This window comes from Mus musculus, chromosome 18 (genome assembly GCF_000001635.26).
Source record: "Mus musculus strain C57BL/6J chromosome 18, GRCm38.p6 C57BL/6J".
Classification (NCBI taxonomy): Eukaryota; Metazoa; Chordata; class Mammalia; order Rodentia; family Muridae; genus Mus; species Mus musculus.
This window is the reverse complement of record NC_000084.6, coordinates 66,923,884-66,951,369: the sequence shown is the minus strand read 5'-3', so window position 1 is coordinate 66,951,369 and position 27,486 is coordinate 66,923,884. Positions and strand designations below refer to the sequence as shown.

Here is a 27,486-nt window from a genome sequence, read left to right as displayed (position 1 = left end):
TCTATTCAGGAATTTTCACCCTGTACCCATATCTTCGAGGCTTTTCCCTATTTTCTCCTCTATAAGTTTCAGTGTCTCTGGTTTTATGTGGAATACAACTTGTTTTTAATGTGTGTATGTGAGTATCTCTGTAAGTGAATGTGACGACAACTGAGTGTCCACGTCAGGGGAAGCTTGAAGAAGCTATTGAATCCCCTGGAGCTGGAGCTAAGATGGTTGTGAGCCAGTTTTCACCTAGAAGCAATTTGTATGTCTTGGGTGCTGGGAGCCTAACTCTGGTCCTTTGCAAGAGCAGTAAGTGCCCCTAACTGCTGAGCTGACTTTGTTTTGTGCATATAAAATAATCCTGTAACTAGCACCTGAGACGAATGATTTCTCTGTGAAAATTTTGATGTGTGTAGTGATTATGAAAGATCTGAAATGGGACTCCTCGAACACAAGACAGCAGATATCAGCAGGTAGGCAAGCAAATGGTAGTTTTAGTGTTAACTGATAGATTTGTATAATATTTCTTTTCTTTCAGAGTGACTTCTTGTGTTATATCAGTAATTTAAGTATTGATTTAAAACATTTCAAGAGATAGTTCTGTCTTTGTGTGCCTTTGACTCTTGACAACTTGTCTCTAGAATGGATTTTGCATGAAACCTAAAAAATGTTTTTCAGAGTTTACAAATACCCACTCTTGCGAATGACTGTCCTCCAAGCCACAAAACTGCCGTTTGGGGGAGTTCAGGTGCACCTCCTTGCAAACCAATTATCTTAACAGAGCTTGATGATGTTCATACGTCTCATGGAGGGTTGGGGAGCACTCTGAGATTCTCATCGGAGTCCCCAGACCGGAGTGCCCTATTGTAGGCAACTCTACTTTAATTGCACATGGCCTAGGGGATGGGCTAGATTATACAGGCAAGTGGAGAATGTGTGTGTTTGTGTGTATTTCCTCTTTGTGGCTATCCATGCTGGACAAAGGCTTTCCAGGTGTGACCTGTTAGAGAGGGGATCACTCACACCCTGAAAGTAGCCACTCACCTAAGCTCTGTAAGAAAGCCTCATAAATTCATTGGTTTCCCCGAGTGAGCTTTGGTGGGATCAGGCCTAGGTTGGTTGTTGACACCTTAGACGTTCCTTACTTTTTTCCCTGGGAAGGACTTTTAACAACACTCATTTATAAGACAATTCCTTTGTCTTTTATCACCAGTTTTCATCACTGAGAATCATGGAAGATAGTTAAGACATAACGATGCTTCTCTTTCTGAGGCCAAAGCACATTAACAAACGACACCTGTGGTGATTTGACTATGCTTAGCCCAGGGATTGGTGGCACCGTCAGGAGGTGTGGCCTTGTTGGAGGAAGTGTGTCACTGTCAGGGTGGGTTTTTGAGACCCTCCTCCTAGCCACATGGGAGACAGTCTGTTCCTGGCTTTCTTTGGATAAAGATGAGCTCTCAGCTCCTTCTGTAGCACTATGTCTGTCTGGATTGCTGCCATACTTCCTGCCATGATGATAATGGACTGAATTTCTGAACCTGTAAGTCAGCCCTGATTAAATGTTGTCCTTTTAAGAGTTGCCTTGGTCATGGTGTCTGTTCACAGCAATGAAAACCTAAGATAACACCTATACAAATATATCTCCCAAAGTACCTCTTTAGATCTAATAATATCCATAGTTCTTTCAAATATCTTTGATAATGTGTATACCTCTCATGGAGGGTTGGGGAGCATTCTGAAGAAGGTGTTGGGTTCTCTGTTGCCATAGTTATAGGTGGCTGTGAGCCTCCCAGTGTTAGTGTTGGTAACTGAACCAGAGCCCCTGGAAGAGCAGCAAGAACTCTTAACCATTGAGCCAGTTCTCCAGCTCTTGATTTTTAAAAACACTCCTCTCCACCCCCCCATAGTTTTGCTTATCCTCATTAAATTTTACTTGCTGAGAACAGTATTATAAAATGGATGTTACTATAAAAATAAGGGTTGCCTTTTGTGTGTGAAATACTACTCACTTAAGTTTCTTTTTTTTTTTAGAATTAATTTTTTTATTAGGAATTTTCCTCATTTACATTTCCAATGCTATCCAAAAAGTCCCCAATACACTCCCCCCCCCACTCCCCTACCCACCCACTCCCACTTTTTGGCCCTGGTGTTCCCCTGTACTGGGGCATATAAAGTTTGCAAGTCCAATGGGCCTCCCTTTCCAGTGATGGCCGACTAGGCCATCTTTTGATACATATGCAGCTAGAGTCAATAGCTCTGGGGTACTGGTTAGTTCATAATGTTGTTCCACCTATAGGGTTGCAGATCTCTTTAGCTCCTTGGGTACTTTCTCTAGCTCCTCCATTGGGGGCCCTGTGATCCATCCAATAGCTGACTGTGAGCATCCACTTCTGTGTTTGCTAGGCCCCGGCATTGTCTCACAAGAGACAGCTAAATCTGGGTCCTTTCAGCAAAATCTTGCTAGTGTATGCAATGGTGTCAGCGTTTGGATGCTGATTATGGGATGGATCCCTGGATATGGCAGTCTTTAGATGGTCCATCCTTTCTTCACAGCTCTAAACTTTATCTCTCACTTAAGTTTCTAATGGGGATTATATGTCTTTAGAATTCACTCTTAGTGAATCAAGACTTGTCCAGGGAAAAACTCCTATTTTTTTAAAGGTAAATAATTAGAAAGTATGGGATTTCTGAATAGCATTTACCTGTGATTTGGAACATGATATTTCTATTCAAACATACTACTTAGCATGTACTAGAAACTCAGCAAAGAACAGACATTTTACCCTTACCAAAACCTGTCTTGGGATTCCCCTTAGCTATTTCATCTCTGTGCTATTCAGTACACCCAGGCTGTATTTGCTCATTTGGTAGATGAGACGTCTGGTACAAAGTGGAAAAAAAAATTGTTAAGTAGCACAATTGATACAAGTACCTTTAACTTGGGTACCTGGGTATAATAACAATCTTAAAATATGACAGTATAAATTAGCAAATTTGTTTATATGCAGTATAGAAACATAAGTGCACAGAAGTGAATCCAAGGCCTCATCAAAAGCCTGTTGATTTTAAGAGCCCTTTCAAGTGAAACTCCTGATTACTCTTCTACTTCTGCAGGACTGGCTCACAGCACTTGTGAAGGGCAGGCCGATAGTCTTCTGACTGAATGGTGTGGTGCTGTCTGAAGCAGCCGAGCTGAGGGTTGTCATTCTGAGTGTGTGGTCAGACTCACTAGCGTGGGCTTTTATTTTATTTCCAGATGTGACCTGTTAGAGAGGAGGCCACTCATGCCCCTGAAAGTAGCCATTCACCTAAGCTCTGTAAGAAAGCCTCAAAAATTCATTGGTTTTGCTAGGTTCAGAAGATATCTCTCTAAGCCACAGCAAGACCGAGGACCATCTTCAGTCTTAGTACCTCTTCTAGTTTGCACAACCATTCCTCCTTTCTAGCCCATGATTTATGTCCTGTCTTACTACAAAAACAGTTAGAGCTGTGCTCTGTCTTCTTGTTGGTATCTTTTTTCCTTGTAGAGCTGTGTGGCTTGCCCTTCTCCTTAGGGGTCGTTAGCTATCAGCCTGAGAGGACAAAGGGAGCAGAAGCACTTTGAGCAGGTTTTGGACAGCCATGAGTGTGATGGAAGGACTTCTGGAGACCACTGCAGTGAGACAACTCTGCCTTATCATTCCACGGATCGGGCATATAAGGGCTTTCAAGGGCACCGGTGGAAACGGCTAATTATTCATAGCATGGTACCTAATTATCATATGTGTGGGAAAGGTTGATTGGTCACAATACAGAACCTAATTATCATGTAGGTGGGGCACCAGATCAGGACTTGGGAGCTGATTTGCAGCCCTTGCAGAGAGCTCTGTACCAGGTCATTTTCCAGACAAGGCCAGGCACCTGAGCTCACAGATACTCTCTAGAAAAAATCAGACAGAGAAAATGAAGCCTCCACTTTGCTCAGAGAGCCATTCAGACATGGGGGTGGGTGGGTGGGTGGGTGGGGACTGAGACCTTAATAGCTCTGTCCGCCAACAGAGCTGCCGCAGCAGCTGGGACCCAGATGGTGTAGTTTCTTATAAGGTGCCACTTGAACTTTGATGATGAATCATCCAGGTTTCCAGTCGGATCATTCTGTGAATGAATTTGGCTTTGAAAATGGTGTGAACATTAATGAAATCCTCTACCAAGTAATATCTTCATAGGGATAATTTAAATATAGAACAATTTCAAGATTCTCCAGTTTCTTAATTGCCAGTGTATGAAGTTGTCAAAAACAAATATGAGCTACTAGTCATACAAAATACTTCATCTTTGGGATAAGATAGCAGGAGAGAAGATTTTTAAAAATAATTGTATATAGCCAAAATGTATATTTATACATGATTTCCTTCATGAGATAAAAATTTAAAGGGATGAGAACAGAATTTATATGTGTGTTAAATAAAAAAATCACATACATTTTCTGCTACTAGACAAAATGGACAGGTTCTTTTTTGCAGATTGCCCATAGGCTACCATAAAAAAAAAGCATATTTGGGCTTAGAAAAAGGGAAGTTAACATCTTTATTTGTTGAATGGAATTTAAACTTTATTATCCTGGTTATGCATGTATAATTGTGGGTATTTACATGCTTTGAGGAAAGGTTTGAAATCAGAAGATTTTGTGCAGTCAGATTGTTCCTCCCACCTTTGTATGGATTCCGTGCATCAAACTCAATGGCAAGTCTTTTTTTTTTTTTTTTTTTTTTTCCATTTTTTATTAGGTATTTAACTCATTTACATTTCCAATGCTATACCAAAATTCCCCCATATCCACCCACCCCCACTCCCCTGCCCACCCACTCCCCCTTTTTGGCCCTGGTATTCCCCTGTACTGGGGCATATAAAGTTTGCAAGTCCAATGGGCCTCTCTTTCCAGTGATGGCCGACTAGGCCATCTTTTGATATATATGCAGCTAGAGTCAAGAGCTCCGGGGTACTGGTTAGCTCATAATGTTGTTCCACCTATAGGGTTGCAGATCCCTTTAGCTCCTTGGCTACTTTCTCTAGCTCCTCCATTGGGAGCCCTATGATCCATCCATTAGCTGACTGTGAGCATCCACTTCTGTGTTTGCTGGGCCCCGGCATAGTCTCACAAGAGACAGCTACATCTGCGTCCTTTCAATAAAATCTTGCTAGTGTATGCAATGGTGTCAGCGTTTGGATGCTGATTATGGGGTGGATCCCTGGCTATGGCAGTCTCTACATGGTCCATCCTTTCATCTCAGCTCCAAACTCCGTCTCTGTAACTCCTTCCATGGGTGTTTTGTTCCCAAATCTAAGGAGGGGCATAGTGTCCACACTTCAGTCTTCATTCTCCTTGAGTTTCATGTGTTTAGCAAATTATATCTTATATCTTGGGTATCCTAGGTTTGGGGCTAATATCCACTTATCAGTGAATACATATTGTGTGAGTTTCTTTGTGAATGTGTTACCTCACTCAGGATGATGCCCTCCAGGTCCATCCATTTGGCTAGGAATTTCATAAATTCATTCTTTTTAATAGCTGAGTAGTACTCCATTGTGTAGATGTACCACATTTTCTGTATCCATTCCTCTGTTGAGGGGCATCTAGGTTCTTTCCAGCTTCTGGCTATTATAAATAAGGCTGCTATGAACATAGTGGAGCATGTGTCCTTCTTACCTGTTGGGGCATCTTCTGGATATATGCCCAGGAGAGGTATTGCTGGATCCTCCGGTAGTACTATGTCCAGTTTTCTGAGGAACCGCCAGACTGATTTCCAGAGTGGTTGTACAAGCCTGCACTCCCACCAACAATGGAGGAGTGTTCCTCTTTCTCCACATCCTCGCCAGCATCTGCTGTCACCTGAATTTTTGATCTTAGCCATTCTGACTGGTGTGAGGTGGAATCTCAGGGTTGTTTTGATTTGCATTTCCCTGATGATTAAGGATGTTGAACATTTTTTCAAGTGCTTCTCTGCCATTCGGTATTCCTCAGGTGAGAATTCTTTGTTCAGTTCTGAGCCCCATTTTTTAATGGGGTTATTTGATTTTCTGAAGTCCACCTTCTTGAGTTCTTTATATATGTTGGATATTAGTCCCCTATCTGATTTAGGATAGGTAAAGATCCTTTCCCAATCTGTTGGTGGTCTTTTTGTCTTATTGACGGTGTCTTTTGCCTTGCAGAAACTTTGGAGTTTCATTAGGTCCCATTTGTCGATTCTCGATCTTACAGCACAAGCCATTGCTGTTCTGTTCAGGAATTTTTCCCCTGTGCCCATATCTTCAAGGCTTTTCCCCACTTTCTCCTCTATAAGTTTCAGTGTCTCTGGTTTTATGTAAAGTTCCTTGATCCACTTAGATTTGACCTTAGTACAAGGAGATAAGTATGGATCGATTCGCATTCTTCTACACGATAACAACCAGTTGTGCCAGCACCAATTGTTGAAAATGCTGTCTTTCTTCCACTGGATGGTTTTAGCTCCCTTGTCGAAGATCAAGTGACCATAGGTGTGTGGGTTCATTTCTGGATCTTCAATTCTATTCCATTGGTCTACTTGTCTGTCTCTATACCAGTACCATGCAGTTTTTATCACAATTGCTCTGTAGTAAAGCTTTAGGTCTGGCATGGTGATTCCGCCAGAAGTTCTTTTATCCTTGAGAAGACTTTTTGCTATCCTAGGTTTTTTGTTATTCCAGACAAATTTGCAAATTGCTCCTTCCAATTCGTTGAAGAATTGAGTTGGAATTTTGATGGGGATTGCATTGAATCTGTAGATTGCTTTTGGCAAGATAGCCATTTTTACAATGTTGATCCTGCCAATCCATGAGCATGGGAGATCTTTCCATCTTCTGAGATCTTCTTTAATTTCTTTCTTCAGAGATTTGAAGTTTTTATCATACAGATCTTTCACCTCCTTAGTTAGAGTCACGCCAAGATATTTTATATTATTTGTGACTATTGAGAAGGGTGTTGTTTCCCTAATTTCTTTCTCAGCCTGTTTATTCTTTGTATAGAGAAAGGCCATTGACTTGTTTGAGTTTATTTTATATCCAGCTACTTCACCGAAGCTGTTTATCAGGTTTAGGAGTTCTCTGGTAGAATTTTTAGGGTCACTTATATATACTATCATATCATCTGCAAAAAGTGATATTTTGACTTCCTCTTTTCCAATTTGTATCCCCTTGATCTCCTTTTGTTGTCGAATTGCTCTGGCTAATACTTCAAGTACTATGTTGAAAAGGTAGGGAGAAAGTGGGCAGCCTTGTCTAGTCCCTGATTTTAGTGGGATTGCTTCCAGCTTCTCTCCATTTACTTTGATGTTGGCTACTGGTTTGCTGTAGATTGCTTTTATCATGTTTAGGTATGGGCCTTGAATTCCTGATCTTTCCAAAACTTTTATCATGAATGGGTGTTGGATCTTGTCAAATGCTTTTTCTGCATCTAACGAGATGATCATGTGGTTTTTGTCTTTGAGTTTGTTTATATAATGGATTACATTGATGGATTTTCGTATATTAAACCATCCCTGCATCCCTGGAATAAAACCTACTTGGTCAGGATGGATGATTGCTTTAATGTGTTCTTGGATTCGGTTAGCGAGAATTTTATTGAGGATTTTTGCATCGATATTCATAAGAGAAATTGGTCTGAAGTTCTCTATCTTTGTTGGATCTTTCTGTGGTTTAGGTATCAGAGTAATAATGGCTTCATAAAATGAGTTGGGTAGAGTACCTTCTACTTCTATTTTGTGAAATAGTTTGTGCAGAATTGGAATTAGATCTTCTTTGAAGGTCTGATAGAACTCTGCACTAAACCCATCTGGTCCTGGGCTTTTTTTGGTTGGGAGACTATTAATAACTGCTTCTATTTCTTTAGGTGATATGGGACTGTTTAGATGGTCAACTTGATCCTGATTCAACTTTGGTACCTGGTATCTGTCCAGAAATTTGTCCATTTCGTCCAGGTTTTCCAGTTTTGTTGAGTATAGCCTTTTGTAGAAGGATCTGATGGTGTTTTGGATTTCTTCAGGATCTGTTGTTATGTCTCCCTTTTCATTTCTGATTTTGTTAATTAGGATTTTGTCCCTGTGCCCTTTAGTGAGTCTAGCTAAGGGTTTATCTATCTTGTTGATTTTCTCAAAGAACCAACTCCTCGTTTGGTTAATTCTTTGAATAGTTCTTCTTGTTTCCACTTGGTTGATTTCACCCCTGAGTTTGATTATTTCCTGCCGTCTACTCCTCTTGGGTGAATTTGCTTCCTTTTTTTCTAGGGCTTTTAGATGTGTTGTCAAGCTGCTAGTATGTGCTGTCTCCCGTTTCTTCTTGGAGGCACTCAGCGCTATGAGTTTCCCTCTTAGAAATGCTTTCATTGTGTCCCATAGGTTTGGGTACGTTGTGGCTTCATTTTCATTAAACTCTAAAAAGTCTTTAATTTCTTTCTTTATTCCTTCCTTGACCAAGGTATCATTGAGAAGAGTGTTATTCAGTTTCCACGTGAATGTTGGCTTTCCATTATTTATGTTGTTATTGAAGATCAGTCTTAGGCCATGGTGGTCTGATAGGATACATGGGACAATTTCAATATTTTTGTATCTATTGAGGCCTGTTTTGTGACCAATTATATGGTCAATTTTGGAGAAGGTCCCGTGAGGTGCTGAGAAGAAGGTATATCCTTTTGTTTTAGGATAAAATGTTCTGTAGATATCTGTCAGGTCCATTTGTTTCATAACTTCTGTTAGTTTCACTGTGTCCCTGTTTAGTTTCTGTTTCCACGATCTGTCCTTTGAAGAAAGTGGTGTGTTGAAGTCTCCCACTATTATTGTGTGAGGTGCAATGTATGCTTTGAGCTTTACTAAAGTGTCTCTAATGAATGTGGCTGCCCTTGCATTTGGTGCGTAGATATTCAGAATTGAGAGTTCCTCTTGGAGGATTTTACCTTTGATGAGTATGAAGTGTCCCTCCTTGTCTTTTTTGATAACTTTGGGTTGGAAGTCGATTTTATCCGATATTAAAATGGCTACTCCAGCTTGTTTCTTCAGTCCATTTGCTTGGAAAATTGTTTTCCAGCCTTTCATTCTGAGGTAGTGTCTGTCTTTTTCCCTGAGATGGGTTTCCTGTAAGCAGCAGAATGTTGGGTCCTGTTTGTGTAGCCAGTCTGTTAGTCTATGTCTTTTTATTGGGGAATTGAGTCCATTGATATTAAGAGATATTAAGGAAAAGTAATTGTTGCTCCCTTTTATTTTTGTTGTTAGAGTTGGCATTCTGTTCTTGTGGCTGTCTTCTTTTTGGTTTGTTGAATGATTACTTTCTTGGTTGTTCTAGGGCGTGATTTCCGTCCTTGTATTGCTTCCTTTCTGTTATTATCCTTTGAAGGGCTGGATTCGTGGAAAGATATTGTGTGAACTTGGTTTTGTCGTGGAATACTTTGGTTTCTCCATCTATGGTAATTGAGAGTTTGGCCGGGTATAGTAGCCTGGGCTGGCATTTGTGTTCTCTTAGTGTCTGTATAACATCTGTCCAGGCTCTTCTGGCTTTCATAGTCTCTGGTGAAAAGTCTGGTGTAATTCTGATAGGCCTTCCTTTATATGTTACTTGACCTTTCTCCCTTACTGCTTTTAATATTCTATCTTTATTTAGTGCATTTGTTGTTCTGATTATTATGTGTCGGGAGGAATTTCTTTTCTGGTCCAGTCTATTTGGAGTTCTGTATGCTTCTTGTATGATCATGGGCATCTCTTTTTTTATGTTTGGGAAGTTTTCTTCTATTATTTTGTTGAAGATATTAGCTGGCCCTTTAAGTTGAAAATCTTCATTCTCATCAATTCCTATTATCCGTAGGTTTGGTCTTCTCATTGTGTCCTGGATTACCTGGATGTTTTGAGTTAGGATCCTTTTGCATTTTGTATTTTCTTTGACTGTTGTGTCGATGTTCTCTATGGAATCTTCTGCACCTGAGATTCTCTCTTCCATTTCTTGTATTCTGTTGCTGATGCTCACATCTATGGTTCCAGATCTCTTTCCTAGGGTTTCTATCTCCAGCGTTGCCTCGCTTTGGGTTTTCTTTATTGTGTCTACTTCCCCTTTTAGTTCTAGTATGGTTTTGTTCATTTCCATCACCTGTTTGGCTGTGTTTTCCTGCTTTTCTTTAAGAGCCTGTAACTCTTTAGCAGTGCTCTCCTGTAAATCTTTAAGTGACTTATGAAAGTCCTTCTTGATGTCCTCTATCATCATCATGAGAAATGTTTTTAAATCTGGGTCTAGATTTTCGGTTGTGTTGGGGTGCCCAGGACTAGGTGGGGTGGGAGTGCTGCGTTCTGATGATGGTGAGTGGTCTTGATTTCTGTTAGTAGGATTCTTACGTTTGCCTTTCGCCATCTGGTAATCTCTGAAGCTAGCTGTTTTAGTTGTCACTGTTAAGAGCTTGTTCTTCAGGTGACTCTGTTAGTCTCTATGAGCAGACCTGGAGGGTAGCTCTCTCCTTAGTTTCAGTGGGCAGAGTATTCTCTGCAGGCAAGCTCTCTTCTTGCAAGGCAGGTACCCAGATATCTGGTGTTCGAACCAGACTCCTGGCAGAAGTTGTGTTCCACTCACTAGAGGTCTTAGGATCACGTGTGGAATCCTGTGTGGGCCCTTGCGGGTGTCAGGCGACTCAGCTGGCAAGGTAGCCGGGGCTCAAGTGGAGTGGAAGGGGTTTGTGCCCCAGATCAAGCCCGGGTAGCCTGCTTCCCTATGTACCGCAGTCTCAAGTTCCACGCGATTGGATTGGGGCAGGCACTGTGATCCACTCACCAGAGGTCTTAGGGTCCCGTGGGGAGTCCCGTGTGGACCCTTGCGGGTGTTGGGCAAGACTCTGCTGGCAAGGTAGCCCGGGGCTCGAGTCTCGAGTCGAGCGGAAGGGACTTGTGCCCCAGATCAGGCCCGGGTAGCCTGCTTCCCTATGTACCGCAGTCTCAAGTTCCGCGCGATTGGATTGGGGCAGGCACTGTAGTCCACTCACCAGAGGTCTTAGGGTCCTGTGGGGAGTCCCGTGTGGACCCTTGCGGGTGTTGGGCAAGACTCTGCTGGCAAGGTAGCCAGGGGCTCGAGTCTCGAGTCGAGCGGAAGGGACTTGTGCCCCAGATCAGGCCCGGGTAGCCTGCTTCCCTATGTACCGCAGTCTCAAGTTCCGCGCGATTGGATTGGGGCAGGCACTGTGATCCACTCACCAGAGGTCTTAGGGTCCCGTGGGGAGTCCCGTGTGGACCCTTGCGGGTGTTGGGCAAGACTCTGCTGGCAAGGTAGCCCGGGGCTCGAGTCTCGAGTCGAGCGGAAGGGACTTGTGCCCCAGATCAGGCCCGGGTAGCCTGCTTCCCTATGTACCGCAGTCTCAAGTTCCGCGCGATTGGATTGGGGCAGGCACTGTAGTCCACTCACCAGAGGTCTTAGGGTCCCGTGGGGAGTCCCGTGTGGACCCTTGCGGGTGTTGGGCAAGACTCTGCTGGCAAGGTAGCCCGGGGCTCGAGTCTCGAGTCAATGGCAAGTCTTATACAACCAAGACTTTTACCCACCAAGCAGTCTCAGTGGCCCTGTTAAAGGGAACTGACTGAAACACACACACACACAATATATATATATATATATATATATATATATATATATATATATATATATATATATATATTTATATAGTGTTCAGAAGGAAAATTAGATTGAACAACTGTCTTTAAATTTTCCTTTGAGTTAAAGGCAACAGAAATGTGCTAGCTTTACTTTTATGTTAATATTTATGTATAACACCATCTATTTTGTCATGATAGGCTTAGACATATTTTTACTTGAGAGGATAGTACTAAGAAAAATAATTTAGGAGGTTTTCCTAGTTAGTTTTTGTCAATTTGTCACCAGGAAAAAAGATAATCTTAACTGAAGAGTTTTATCAGATCAGGTTTGTCTGTAGGCATGCCTGTGGAGTACTTTCTCTGTTTATGATTGTCATGGGAGGGTCCATCCCATGGTGGCCAGTGTCATGCCTGGGCAGGAGCTCTTGGGATATGTGAGAAAACAGGCTGAGCAAGCCACAGGCTTAAGCTAGTAAGCAGTGTTGGTCCACAGTGTCTGTTTCAGTTCCTGCCTCCAGGTTCCTGCCTTGGCTTTCCTTAGTGGTGGACCTATAAGATAATTGAAACCCTTTCTTCCCCTGTGTCGGTTTGTGTTTTATCACAGTAACAAAGAAACAAACTAGAACAGAGGTAGTGGTCTCCCAACAGTTAATCAGAAACTCAATGTAGCAATGACTATTCTGGTACAAGAAGAATCAGCAATGTTTTCTGACTCCTCAGAAACTCAACAGAGATGCTGCTGTGTGCAATGGAACTGCTACCTTCTAGGTTGTGGAGGGATTCTGCCATAGCAACCCCATGAAAAACAAAGAAATCGTCAGAACCTTTCTTCTCTCATTCTGGGTTCAGGGAGGAGACCAAAAAATCAAGGCTTTGTGTTGTTATTATATATGTTTGTGTTTGATTTAAATCTATGTCATATGTGGTTTTACATATTACTGTTCCTAAATACTCAACATTTAATTCTCTTTTACCCACAAAATAATTCAGTAGGTGTGTCTTAATTCTTACTGAGTTTCAGCTGATTTTTATTAACCCCCAGGGACATTTGCACAAACACACGTCTTTAGGTATAGACATATGTCATTGTCAACAGGTAATTTTGTTGTAAGAATCCAGGAAGTGCTACTTACAGATGAGGAATAATTATTTTAGACTTTGTCAAAAGAGAGGTTTAAAAACATGTGTGCACGCACACATGACTGTGCATGCCCGCACATGTGTGTGTGCATGTGTGTGTTTCATCTTTACGGTTTTCTAGGTGTGGCCTGTTAGAGGGGGAACACCCATAGCCCTGAAAGTAGCCACTCACCTAAGGTCTGTAAGGAAGCCCCATCGACTCGTGGGTTCCTTGGAGTGAGCAGGGAGTGAGCTTTGGTGGGATCATGCCTAGGTTTGCTGTTGGCTCCTTAGGTCCAATTCTCAGGAATCAGTTTATTCTGCCATCTTGAGGGATCCAGGGGTGAAACTCACATCCTCAGGTCTGTGTGCAAGCTCCTCTATCCACTGTGCCATTTTATCAGTCCCAAGGTGAGATTGTTTGGTTCCTGTCCCACTCAGGCATTATGTTTTAGTTTCTACAATAAAACACCATTAAAGCAGCAAGGAAAATTCTACTGGGTTTTTTTTTGTGTGCTGACTTAGCTATATCCTTTCTCACACACACACACACACACACACACACACACACACACACACACACACTGACTAACAACACCACCTGTTTCTGACAAGGGTGGAAGCTAAAAATCTTTGTTTGCTCTAGGGAGCATGCACATATTCTTAGGAAAACAAACAGTACACAGCACTGGGCTCCTTGTTATAAGCACGACCTTACGGATGATGAACCCCTTGTAGCCTGTAGGTTGTCTTTCTACCAAGTGCAGGGAGCTTGGTCACCTCAGCTGCTGGGCATCGTTTTCATCCTCCTCACTGGTTGTATCACAAGGTTAAATGCACATCCGCATTACAATTCGGGACCAACCGGCGCTGGAATTCTAGACTTCACGGCCCCACAAGCTGTGGCTGGAGATAAGAGACTCTGTTATTCTATAAGGTCTGTTTCGCTGAGCAAGTAGAAGAATATTTCTCTTCCAATGGGGGAAAAAAAAAGTGCATCTGGGAAGGCTGCCTTATCTTGTCTCTAAAAACATCTCCTGCCACCGTTGCTGGCAATTACTTTCTTTCTGTTTGGGGGCATTGTGCAATTATAAATACTCTTCTCATACCTGAATGACTTATTATTGGGTTTTAAACATTTTTGATTTTATTAAGAATTTACATGTTTAGTGTAGAACTTTGAGGTTTATTTCCCCAGACACATTCCGTTTGTTTCTCTGTGACTGACAAGTGTATAATTACTGTCTGCATAGTGTCCAGCTATGTTATAGATCAATATTAAATAATTTCCCACATACTATAAATGTATGTGTATGCACATATATATATATATATATACACAGATATATATATATACATGTGAACATAGATATTCCATTCTATAGTGGCTTCATACCTGTATTCATTGATATATCATCATCAAGGTCATCTTGAATATACCAATTTAAAAATCATAGAAAGACATACTATTGGAACTGAAAGATGAGGCAGGATAAGCAGTTATAATTTCATTATCTTTACAAAATAGGGCAGTGAGGTCTAGTGCAGTCACAGAACATTAGGTGATATGCAATAATGCACCACAGTGTGCATGAATCCTGCAGATATATACATACATACCTACAGGTAAAAGACACATAAATTCTGGATAAAGTAACAGAAGCAGATACAATACTGATAGAGGTTTTACAGAAGGTAAGATGAGATGGGAAACATAGAAAGTAAAAATCCTCCCAGAAAAAGAATGAGGACAGACAGAAACTGCCTCAGAATCAGAGTTGAAACTGCACCTGCACATGGTAGGCAGAGAGGACCCTGGAACTTTCTGGAAAGCTTTAGTAACTTGCTGAGGGGGAGACATGACTTCTACACGAGTGAGGAAAGATTAAGATTGGATTGCGTCTATTGAGGAAAGCTTGCTTTTAAAGGAGCGCCTTCCTTCCACAGGACAAAGGGAAGAGGTGGAAGGCAAGATGTATTGGACGGAGAATAACAGGCACATCACAGAGGTGAAGAGAAGCCACAGCAGCCCTGACAGTACAGGATGTACTGAGTGGTGCCAAAGCTATACAATGGTGAGGGGTTAATAGAAATTGGGTTCCGTTCTGAACCTTCTGTACTTCAAATGAAGAAAAATGAAGATAAAGTCTTTGGACATTTTATCTGTCCAAGTATTTTGAGTCCTTCCAAGATTTTTTTTTACGTTCGAGATAAAATCATGAAAGAGTTTTGTTTCTGTATGTGAATAATTAATACCTATAGAACTAGAACATTAGAATCTATAAAACAATGCTTTGAGACCTTGGACAGTAGGTGGATAGGATTGTGATCATAAACACATAAGTGTCCCAGAGCAGAGTTTCTAAACAGCCAGATGGAAAGAAACAGAGCTTTGTGGTTTTTATCAATCAAGGAAACAGAATCCAGAGTTCAAGGAGTTCAGAGAGAGCATGGCAGCTTGAGCCTGTGGGTCAGAGAACCTGAGAGAACAAAGCTGTCTAGGCAGAGAGCTGAAGATAATAGAATTTACTCCTGGTAACAATAACAACTTCTGAGGGCCAGGAGGGACAAGAGTCGGTATTCACCGTCAAAGTAGAAAGAGATTATATTACACAAGAAAGTAGATGGGACTCACTGATGGATCATTCTGTTATAGGTGGAGAAGAAAATTAAATCTATAATAAAAATCTACCATCACCCCCAAGAAAAACTTTCAAATCAGCTTTTAAGAAATTATCTGGGGCTGGAGAGATGGCTCAGCTGTTAAAGGCTAGGCTCACAACTAAAAGTATAACAAAATTTCTCATTTGACTTAAGGCCCACTTCATGAGATGGAATTCATACGCAGACTTGCTTGGGTGACCAAGAACCAGAGACTAGATAGGTTCCACCAAACACCACTGTTCTAAAACAAAACAAAGAGCAACAGAATGAGTCCTAACGGTGCTCTGCTATACTCATATCATGAGAGAAGCTTCCTGCAGCAGCAGATAGGATCAAAGAAATACAGACACCTCCAGTCAGACTTTATGCAGAGAGTGAGGAACTTTGAAACACTCCCTTGGATGTCTCCATCCAATCTCTTTCCTTGGGGCTCAGGGGACCCTGTGGAAGAGAAGGCAGAAAGGATGCAAGAACCAGAGGGGATGGAGGACACCAAGGAGTCAAGGCTCTCTAAATCAACATGGTCAAAGCACATATGAACTCACAGAGACTGAGGCAGCGTGCACAGGGCCTGCAATGGGTCTATAATAGGTCCTTTGCGTGTACAGTATGGCTTCCAGGGTAGTGTTTTCATAAGATCCCAGAGGGTGCCAACAAGTGAGTTTGTTTCTTGTGCTTTCTCGTGGGCGCTTTTCCTTCTCTTCATTTGTCTTCTCCAGTGCCAATGCATTTGTTTTTGTTTTCTCTTATTACACTTTATTACTGTCCCTTAGGAGTCTGTTTTCCAATGAGAGAGAGAAGAGGAGTAGATCTGGATGGGAGGGGAGGTGAGGAGGAGCAGAGAGGAGTAGGAGGAGGGGGGGACTTATAATTAGGATATTTTATTCTATGAGGGAAAAATCTATTTTCAATAAAAGGGGACAAAGAAGTCAAACAGAACTTTAATTGAACTCTTCCAAAGTCTGTAGCTGAAAAATCTCACTCAAAAATATAAAAAAACATCAGAGGGCTTCTGGGTAGGGTGAGAGGCTAGGTCACCCTTGGTTGGGATGATACACATGAATCTCTTGTCCTGCAAAGGTAATAGCTGCGAATGAAAGAACCACACCAGATGAGATGTCCACAGAGAAGCCCATGGCCATCTGTACCATGAAGTTCTGGATGGGATCTGGAAGTAGAAACTTCCGGGAGGTGCTTACTCTTTCCTACTCACAACAGTGTTGTGGGAACAGTGAACTAAAGAGGGGTAGGAAAAAGATAGGGCTACAGGGGTGCAGCACTGCAGACAGCGAGATGTGGAGTCAGCACAGGATGCGGAGATGAGGTTCCTGGAGGGAGTGCCGCGGGTGGGGGTGGGGGTGGGGGTGGGGGTGGGGATGGGGGTGGAGGTGGGGATGGGGTGGGGGTAGAAAGCAGTCCATGATCCCCTGGGTGTGTAACAGCTATGAACTGGGAAGTGTGCCGCAGTCACACCAGAACACATAATCACCACATGAGAACATGCCTGATATTGGAAACTATGAAAACACGCCAGGCTGCTAATGCCAATGGAGGCAGCCATAGCTCTGCTGTGAGAGGCAAGCAGTAGTGTGGATGGATGTGCCTCACAGAGCCTCGGACTTAGAACCCAGAGCAAGAAAGTGTGAACATCCAGCAAATGCGGGGACAAGAATGAGAGGGAGCTATTAAAAAAGCACCGTTCCAGCCCAGCGTGGTGGCGCACGCCTTTAATCCCAGCACTCAGGAGGCAGAGGCAGGCAGATTTCTGAGTTCGAGGACAGCCTGGTCTACAAAGTGAGTTCCAGGACAGCCAAGGCCATGCAGAGAAACCCTGTCTCAAAAAACAAAACAAACAAACAAACAAACAAGCACCGTTCCATGTCCAGGGCTACAAAAATGCAATCCAAAGGGTAGTATGAATTTCAATGGGACCCTGCCTACTCACAACTCTATTTAAATCTACTTGTCCAGGTTTGAAGAAGAGTGACTGACGGTGCAGGTTGCTGCAGGAGACAGTATAAAAGAGAGGAGTAATTCAAAACATCCAATCGCCAAAGAAGACAATGCCTGCTATAAGGTTTTCTACTTTATTTTCACTCCGTCTTTGATATTGCATGAATGCCTGTCTATTCACTGTCTTGCTTTGTTTCTTATGTTGTTCTTATGCATCCATTGCCCCCATGTGGTCTCTGCTCTCCCGCACACACTCAACCTGTAGACTTACCCTCTGTTCCTACATCTCCTGCTCTCTCTTTCTTCCCTGCCTCTTCCTTTTTACTTCCTTACTAGAGCTTTCTGCGGTTTTCTGTGGATCCTAACAATTTTGAAGCCCACCTCTCCACACCTGCATTCTCCTCTTTGATTTTTTTTTCTCATTTAATCTAATATAGCCTATTTTCTTCCTTTTCTACTTTAGTGTCCAGTATTTTAGTGCACAGTGAGCTATCTGTGTTTCCTTACCTTTTAATAATGATTAAACTTTAAGGGATAGCTGTTTTTAACTATTATGATTATTTTCATAGTGGATGACTCTGTAAGCTGTGGTTGGTTGATAGTTAATATTCTACTTACTCTCAGAGTGCTATTGAGGGGCTGGGTCTACCACAGCTTGTGGATTGAGGGCTTAGCTACTGAACTATGCCATGAGTCTATGAAGGATACTTCCACCTTGTTACAGTCTATTTCTACATCACAAATAGTTCTATTAAATAAAGCAGAAAATTCAATTGACAGAATAATTCCAGATGCGCAAGGACCAGTGCAAAATACCAGAAAAGTTAGAAATCAAAGGTGAGTATCCTTTAAAGGGCACCAATTGCACAGGAATGAATTCCAAGGGCAGTACGTTAGAGAGCTAAAAGTAATAATTATAAGGCAGTTTAACAAGATGAAAGAGGGTAAAACAAACTTCTGAATGAATTCAAGGAGAATACAAACCACCTTCTGATCTAAGGAAGGCAGTGTAGGACAAGAAGGAAGAACCAGATAGACATATTGAAACCAGATAGACATATTGAAACCAGATAGACATATTGAACCAGATAGACATACTGAAAGAAATCCGATTGAACTTTTAGAAATGAATAGACCTCTAAGTCAAATTATAAATTCTTTTGAGCCCTGATACCCAGAAAATTTTATATTGTTACAGAAACTCAGATATAACCTCTATCTAAGAAACTCCAACACAGACAATTGAAATGAGAATAGTAATGAATTTTTAGAAAACACACTGGGATCTTTATGAAATGTCCAGAGTCAAAGTACTATAAAAAGATAATTTGTCATTCACCTTACTTATAAAAGCAAACACAAATTCTTCAAACTGAAAACAGAAAATGGGATAAGAATGACGAAAGAAAGGTTTACTACTTTAAAATAAATGAGGGCCAGAACGATAGCTCAGCCCATGAGAGTGCTAGCCACCAAGCTTGATGACCTGAGTTCAATCCCTGGGACTCACATAGTTCAAGAAGAGAACCAATTACCACAGGTTGTCCCCTAACCTCCACGTTGGCACCATGATACACGCATGTGTGATTTAAATAATGTGATATTAAATATTGGCTCACTGCAAAGAGTGGACATAAAGGAAACGGCCAGAATTATAACATTATTACTTTCCAAGTAAGAAAGAAACTTCAAGGACTGTCTAAATTAAAATTTGTCTTCTAAAAACAGAAAAGAAGTAGTTGGAGAGCTAGATAAAACTGAAGGGCTTTTCTGGCATGAGCAAGCTGGAAAGACACTACAGAACATGAAAGCAAGTATCGCATTAATGGTGAAATGCTGCATGTTATCATTTTCAGCGTAAGGAAGAAATGCAAGGACTTCTAGGTTTCTAACATTCAGTGATGGACTAGCATCTGAAGATTGGAAAATATATACATGCTATAAAAGACCTAAAGAGAAATAGAAAGTTTATAAAGCCATTGAGTGATCTATTAGGACTAATACTTTATAACATTTATAGACATACCAGCACTATGACATTTTGATATGGCAATACTTGGAAATACTAACATAGAGACATATCTCGGGGGAAAAAGGTTTGATGTGCATGTGTGCCAATAGTGAGAATGCCTTGCCTACCCTTTCTCATTTATTTTTACAACTTGGGATGTCAACAGGATTCCATTTCTCTCTAGGCTACACATGAATAATATCACTATATCAGTCTTCACACACAATGACATGGCAGAGAATTCTATAGTTTTCTTACTGATGTAAAAGATTGAGTGTGTAAGGCTCATAGAAAAAAAAACCAAAAGATTATTATTGTAAGGTAATACTTAAGCCATGTTTCCTTCAAATAACATTTACTTTTCCCAATGACTTAGACTTAATGCTTTTTAGCAGAAACTTGCTTCAGCTCAGTTTGATTGGTAACTTCAATAGGGACTGCATTTTCCCCATTCATTAGCAGATACTATAGAATTTCTGTGTCACATTGCCAGTACAATGGCTATATAGGAAGGAAGTAACTATTTTTTGCATCATATCCCTGGGAAGCAAAAGGATTCCTCCCCTCACTCCTGATTTTGTATATTACTGTGTGGTGAGCACACACCACAGCATGCGGGCAAGGGATCAGAGAACAACTTGTGGTGTTTGTTTTCCTGCCAACTTACATGGATCCTCAGTGATCAAACTCAGGCTGGTAGGCTTGTGTGGCTGCCATCTTACCTATTCTTGCACTTATTCTTAATTACTGTCTAGCATTCAACAATGCCTTTTGTTTGTAACAATTTGGGGGAACTTATCAGCAAATATTTCTTGAATAAAGCATTAAAGCAGGCTTAAAGGCGAACGTATTGCTTAAAATTTATACAATTAAAAAGTGTTGAAGTTGCCATTGTGTTAAGAATCTATAATGACGTATCCTCTCTCTCTCTCTCTCTCTCTCTCTCTCTCTCTCTCTCTCTCTCTTGTTTTTTTTTTTTTTTTTTTTTTTTTTTTTATCAAGACAGGGTTTCTCTGTAGCCTTGGCTGTCCTGGCACTCACTTTGTAGACCAGGCTGGCCTCGAACTCAGAAATCTGCCTGCCTCTGCCTCCCAAGTGCTGGGACAAGTTGCCGATTCATGAATGTACAAGTCTTGTGTCTTCAATGGAAACACGAGTGTAATATGATGGCAAACTCACATGACCTTTAATTTTCTGAAGACATTTAAATAAATTGGGTCAGCTTTTGCTAACAGAGGAAGGAGCCAGGAAAGGGTCTAGAACCATCATATCTGGGGCTTGTGCAAACTGAGACATCATCCGTTTGCCCATTTTTATTGATACTAGAGGAAGAAAAAAATCCTATTTTTGCTTTAATCATAAAATATCTTTGCTCTAATCCCTATTTTATTATATTTTCTTTTTTTAAATGAAATTCATTGAGTCATTGTTTGTAAATACCAGTTTTTAATTTCAGAATTATACAACTCTCTTTTATAGGAGCAGACAGTTTGAACAGAAATCAGGAGAAGTAATTTTAAGCTAAGAAAGAGTTTTCTGAGACATAACATCAATTGTGTAGACCAGAAAGAAGTTATTTTGCTGGGATGTCAAGCTTTCATTTATAACTGTGCACACAACTTAGCGCTGATCATCTCCAGTCATGTACACTCACATGTACAGGGAATATGAACTGCCTCCTTTTCTCTTCCTGTCAGATACTGTGTGTTTGACAATAGCGTTGATTTAAGTACCCAGCACACAAGTCAGCTGAGAGCTGATGGTTGCTGACACTTGCAGTTAAGAGCTGTCAGCATTTCTGCTGTTCCTTTGTTTAGAACCTTTTCTTCCTTTGTTGTAATAGTTCTTAGTTATTTTGGAATTATAATTTCTTTTGAGACTGAGACTTTTTGAAATAGGAAAGTCTGTTCTTATAAGCACATGAGAAACTATATATTTAAAATCCAGGAAACATTAAAAAAACAACAAGGCATGAATTGTGGGTCAACACTCACCCTGCACCTTCAGAATGCTTTGCTTTGGCAGGGTTCTCTTGAAACTGACTTTCTAGCCATTGTGTATAAGATGGAACCTTGAACATTTCTTTAAGTGTTTCTCAGTCATTCGAGATTCCCCTGCTGAGAATTCTCTGTTCAATTCTGTACTCCGTTTTTAATTAGGTAATTTAGTTTGTTGGTGTCTAACTTCTTCAGTTCTTTATATATTTGGGATATTCGTCCTCTGCTGGATGGAGGGTTGTTGAAGATCTTTTCCCATTCCGTAGGCTGCCATTTTGTCCTATTGATGGTGTCCTTTGCATTGATGGTGTCCTTTGCCTTGCAGAAGCTTTTCAGTTTCATGAGATCCCACTGATTAATTGTTGACCTTAGAGCCTGAGCTATGGGTGTTCGCTTCAGGAATTTGTCACCGGTGTCAATGTGTTCAAGGCTATTTCCCACTTTCTCGTCTATTAGATTTAGTGTGTCCAGTTTTACGTTGAGGTCTTTGTTTGTTCTACTTGGACTTGAGTTTTGTGAAGGGTCATAATTACAGATCTATTTGCATTCTTTTCCATGTAGGCATTCAGTTAGTCCAGCATCATTTGTTGAAAATGTTTTCTTTTTTTTCCATTGTATGGTTTTGGCTTCTTTGTCAAAAATCAAGAGTCTGAGGCATGTGGCCTTATTTCTGGGTCTTTGATTCAATTCCACTGATCAAACTGTCTGCTTTTATACCAACACAATGTTGTTTTTATTAAAATGCTGTAGTACAGCTTGAAATTTGTATGGGATTATTTTCGCTAGCCTGTTTTTTTTGTTTGTTTGTTTTTTTGTTTTCTGTTTTTGTTTTTTTCCCATGTGAAGTTGATTATTGCTCTTTCAAGGTCTGTAAAGAATTGTAGTGGAATTTTGACAGGAATTGTATTAAATCTGATATTGCTTTTGGTAAGATAGCAATTTTTACTATACTAATCTTACCAATTCATGAGCATTGGAGATCTTTCCATCTTCCGATATTGTCCTCAATTTCTTTCTTCAGAGACTTTAAGTTCTTGTCATCTATGAGAATGGCTAGAATCGAAAACTCAAGGAGCAGCATGTGCTGGCAAGGATGTAGAGCAAGGGGAACACTCTACTATTTCTGGTGGAAGTCCAAAGTTGTACAATCACTTTGGAAATCAAATTGGTGGTTTCTCAGAAAACTGGGAATGTGTCTACCCCTAATACCCAGCTATACCATTCTTGGGCATATACCCAAAAGATGCCTACTACACCACAAGGACACTTGCTCAACTATGTTCATAGAACTGTATTCTTAGTAGCCAAAAATTAGATGTCCCTCAATTGAAGAATGGATAAAGAAAATATGGTGCACCTACACAAAGGGATACTACTCAGCTATTAAATTTTTTAGGCAAATGGATGGAACCAGAAAACATCATCCTGAGTGAGGTAACGCAGACCCAAAAAGGACATGCATGATCTGTATTCACTATAAGTGGACATTAGCCATGATGTACAGAATAACCATGCTACAATCCACAGACCCAAATAAACTAAGTTATTAGGAAGGCCCAAGAGAGGAAGTGTGTATCTCACTCAGAAGGGGAAATAAAATAGAAGTGGATGGATGGAGGGAACTGGGTGGGAGAGGGAGTGAGGAGGGGAATGGGGATCAGGTGTGGGGAGAAGACGGTGGGAGAGAGAACAGAAATTGGTGGGGAGTATCTCAGGGACTAGCAGGAGATCTGGGGCTGGGGAGGCTTCTGGGAGTCTATGGGGGCTGACTCTAGGTGAGACTCCTAGCAGCTGAGGCGATGGACCCTGAAGTGGCCACCTTCTGTAGTTTCTGGGAAGAGCCTTGTGACTCTGAGAAATACCAGCTTCTTGGGACTTGTATATTTTGCTTGTTTCCTGTTTCTCATGAGCCTCTCTTCTCACTAAGAAGAAATGCTTCGATTAAGAGAAAACTGCTTTCCAACCACCAAGCACAGAGCGTTTACTCTCTGGAGTCCATCTTCAAGGTCATGATCTTTGCAAGTTTGGTCTCCTTGAAACTTTGTTACACATATTCAGATATCCTTACAGTTTAAAGTTGCAGCAGGGCATAAGACACAAGTCTTATCAACTTCTGTGTCATTATTTTATATAATTTTTATATAATCTCATCTATGAGGAACTGTTACTATAATCTTTTCACAGTGGAAAAAATTAAGATGCAGACATAGTTTTTTTTTTTAAGTAATCATATAAAATCAGGAATGAAGTACAAATGATTTCCTTCAACACTCCTCTTTAGCATTTAACTGGTATTCCAGCCAGGGCAAAATAAATAAATAAATAAACAAACAGCTCTATAAATAATAGGAAGACATAGAAATTATCATCTTTTACATATTGCCTATGTCAAAAATAGAAAAAGATTATTGGACTTTTATTAAATACTAGTGAAAATCAAAATATAATAAAAAATTAGTCCACCATACAACATGTTAATTAAGTATCTAGCAATCAATTCACATACAAAACTCAATATCCAATTTTACTAAAAGCAAAAAAAGAAGCATTAGCTTGTACACATAAAAATTTTCTACAACTGTTTATAAATTCACTGAAAATATGATTAACAGTATCAACAGTTTTGTTCTTAGAAGCTGAAAACATCATTTTGCTTCTCATTGAGAAGAAACAACCTTATTATAAGACTTTTGGAAAATGACAAAAAAAAATGTTTCCCCTCACTTGTGTTATCAGAACAAAGGCAATCAGTGGTACAAACAGAAAGAAAATACAAAGATGTTATACTTGTTCTTAATTCTGCTTACCTATAAAACAAACTCAACCTTGAGGACAGTCACAGCCTAAGGCCTGGTGAGACAGCTCTTCTGAAGACATCAGAGCCAGGACTAAGAAGAGGCAAAAGCAGAATCTAGGCCATGACTCTTCCCTCTCCCTTCCTCTTTTTCTTTTGTGTTCTTGGTACATGTACTGGCTACTTTTTCTATCAATTTGACACAAGCCATTGGCTTATTCGGGAACAGGGAACTGAGAAAATATCCCCATAAAATTGGCCTGTGGGCAAGCCTGTGGTACATTTTGATTGATGATGGGTGTAGGAGGGGCCAGTTCACTGTGGAAGCTTCCGCCCTTGGGCCAGTAGACCTCGGTGCTCTGAGAGAGCAGCTTAGCAAGCCATATGGAGCAAGCCAGTAAGTAGCATTTTACTTAAATCCGGCATAACAAAGAGCCCCTCTTTCTCAATCCTAGTTTAGGATTAAGACTACTAGGCTATTCCATAAATTAACACCTAAATTGAGCCCACTTGGGTGCAAGATCTTGGCAATATATTTGTCCTCAAAGAGCTTTATTTATCATTACTCTTGACAGCCATCTACTTGTCCCTTGGTAAACACAGTGCCATTACTAGCAATTCTGTGACATCCTTAATCTTCCTGAAATTATCTCATATGCTTTTTTTTTTTTTGCTTTTATTAAATGTTAGAAGAGAGTGTTTCATAAACTTTGATCAAGTTGTACACTAGCATCTGAAGATAAGATCTGTGTTCTTTGTTTTCTTAGAACTGCAAAAAAGTCATTACTCAAGCGTTAAACAGAGATTTTTCTATAATCCTTATATGAGGAAAAAATAAAAACGGGCACCATTCAATTTGTCTTTGCAGTCTTTGTCATTATCCTCCGTGCTGATGGCCGTGTCCCCTCATCTACTGGAAAAGCAACGGATGGCTGGAGATTTTCATCGATCTACATTTCGACATTGCCTTGAATGACTCAGCGTCAGTGCATATGCCCACAGAGAAGCCTTCCTCTCTGTTCTGCATTGTCCCCATCTTTAAAGGTCTCCTCTCTTCCTCTTTACTCTGTAGTTTTAGGGTCTGTGATTCTCCAAAGAATGATACCCCAGACTCAAACAGTATGCAATAAAAAGAGTGTTTACTCTGCAGAGATCCAGCCTGCAGGGGTCTACCATCCATGGAAGATCGAGAAGTGTGCTTTGCAGGGTCAGTTTAAAGTCTGTTAGGTTAGGGGCAGGTGACTTTTACCTTTCTTTCCTTTGATTGGTTGGCTCTATAACCAGGTATATTTGTGATTGGTTAAGGCTCTGGGGGATTTGGGCAGCTTTAAGGAATCATTGCTGATTAACTATTCTTGGCTTAGGCTTGGTTCAGATCACATGGCAGGACAGTTCCTGATTGGCTACCCGTGAGGGGTGGGGTTTTTGTTTTGTTTTGTTTTGTTTTGTTTTGTTTTGTTTTGAACTTTTCCAGTCTGGGAAACAGAAACTTAGGCCTAGTCACCAAACATGCATTCTGTCATGGAGTCAGCCTGGCTCTGGCCAACTCTGTCCTTTCAATAGTTATCGTACAGCCTGAATACAGTGTTTTCCTAAATTGTTCCACATTCAACATCTGTCTCCCAAACAGGCCACAGCCTCCTCTCCTTGATGCTGTTTGTTTACTTCGAGGATTCCCGGACTCCAAGGCTTCTTCTATTCCCCTGAATCCTTTAGCTTTACTGCTTGTTTGGTATTTGCCTCCTCCCCGTGAAAGTTCTCTTACTTTGTTGAACGAATGGAGATTCCTCCAGCCTCCTCTGTAGTATTTGTCGATGTACAAGTTTCATCAACGGACTACGGATTCTCCACAGACGCAATGCAGATAATAAACATTTGAAATGGTTCATCTACAAAACCCTCATAGTCACCAACCACGAGTAGACCTTCAAACGCGCCTCGGATTCTCTTTAATACAGTATGCTTTATGCCTGTCAATATATACTTCCCTGTCCCAAACTAATTTTAACTGGATAGCCTTTTCTACTCCACAGAGAACAGAAAAGAGGAAGAATAAGCTCGTCCTTTCCTCTCCAAATCTATGCATTACCATGTGAATCCTGACTATTTACATCCTTATTTCTGTAGAGCAGGAGGTCTATAGCTGGGCATGGCTGCTCACCCCTGTAACCCCAGAAATGCAGAATCACAAGGATTACCCTGAGTATGAGGCTAACCTAAGCTGCACGGTGAGTTCCTCAGCTTCATAGTGAGCTCTAGGCCGTCAGGGGCTTGGCCATATGAGACCCCATTTCTAAAAAGCGTGGGCAAAGTGCCAAGATGGGTCAGCAGGTATAGGAGCTTGCTACTAAGTCCAACGACCTGAGCTTGACTCCCATGATGGCCATGTTGAGTCTTTTACGTTGTCCTCTGACGTCCACACACATGCCATGGTATGTGTACACCCGACACTGAAGTAAATAAATGTAAGTTTTAAAACAAAAAAAGAGAACTTTCTTCAATTAAATCCTATAATCTCATCTTACATGCTAAATATTGCTACTTCAATTTCTCTGTGGCTCAATAACTCCCTTTTAATTGAATACTGGCCATCAAAATTTAAACAAGTCAAGTCTTTCTCATATAAATACCTTTAAAGATAATTTTAGGCACTTTCTTGAAGAATAATTTAGCCACAATGAAATAGATAATAGATCTCAGCAGCACATTTGTGTATAACAAAATTAAAATAATTCAAATCATACATTATTCCTGTGTTATGATCGATTCAGAGTAAAAAGAAAGAACAAACAATAAAAAACTAAAGATGATGAGATTAAAATGAGGATGTGGAATAACAATAGGGAACCCAGATATGCAAAGCAATAGAAAATGTGGAGAGTCTTATTATGTAGTCTTTGGAAAAGTTTCACTAAAGACCTCCAAAACTATGCCTCATATGAATTACCAACAGGTTTATTTCTAAGGTCCCCTTACATCAGCAATATGCTTGTTTTTGACACCTTTAGACATGACAGTCCTAATTAAGGTTTTTATCCTGGATTATATATTACTGCTATTATTTACCTGCCTTAGAAGGAAGTGAGGTTGGGTAATTATTTGCTACCAGTAAAGTTTTATGCAGTTAAAATAGAAAATTTGAAGCTGTGGGGCTTCACACTGGATCTTACCCTTTTACTATGGCATATATTTTTAGACACGTCTCCACCACCCAAATCAAAAAAGCCCAGGATAGAGCTAAATCTAGAGATACAATTAATTATATAGCCACATCCACAACTGTATACATGCTCATTGAGATGCGGAGACCCTGGGACTGGTTAATTTCCTTAGGTGACATTTTTTAATTTACAAGTT

General features: G+C 40.7%; 1 long non-coding RNA gene across 1 annotated transcript; it reads left to right on the top strand.

Moving 5' to 3' along the window:
• Positions 1-1,408: 1,408 nt before the first annotated feature.
• On the top strand, positions 1,409-26,608 carry Gm19784 (predicted gene, 19784). The gene is made up of 5 exons (NR_040461.1): positions 1,409-1,528; positions 14,658-14,785; positions 17,346-17,451; positions 24,998-25,173; positions 25,760-26,608. It is a non-coding gene; the product is annotated as a predicted gene, 19784 (long non-coding RNA).
• The last annotated feature ends 878 nt before the right edge of the window (positions 26,609-27,486 follow it).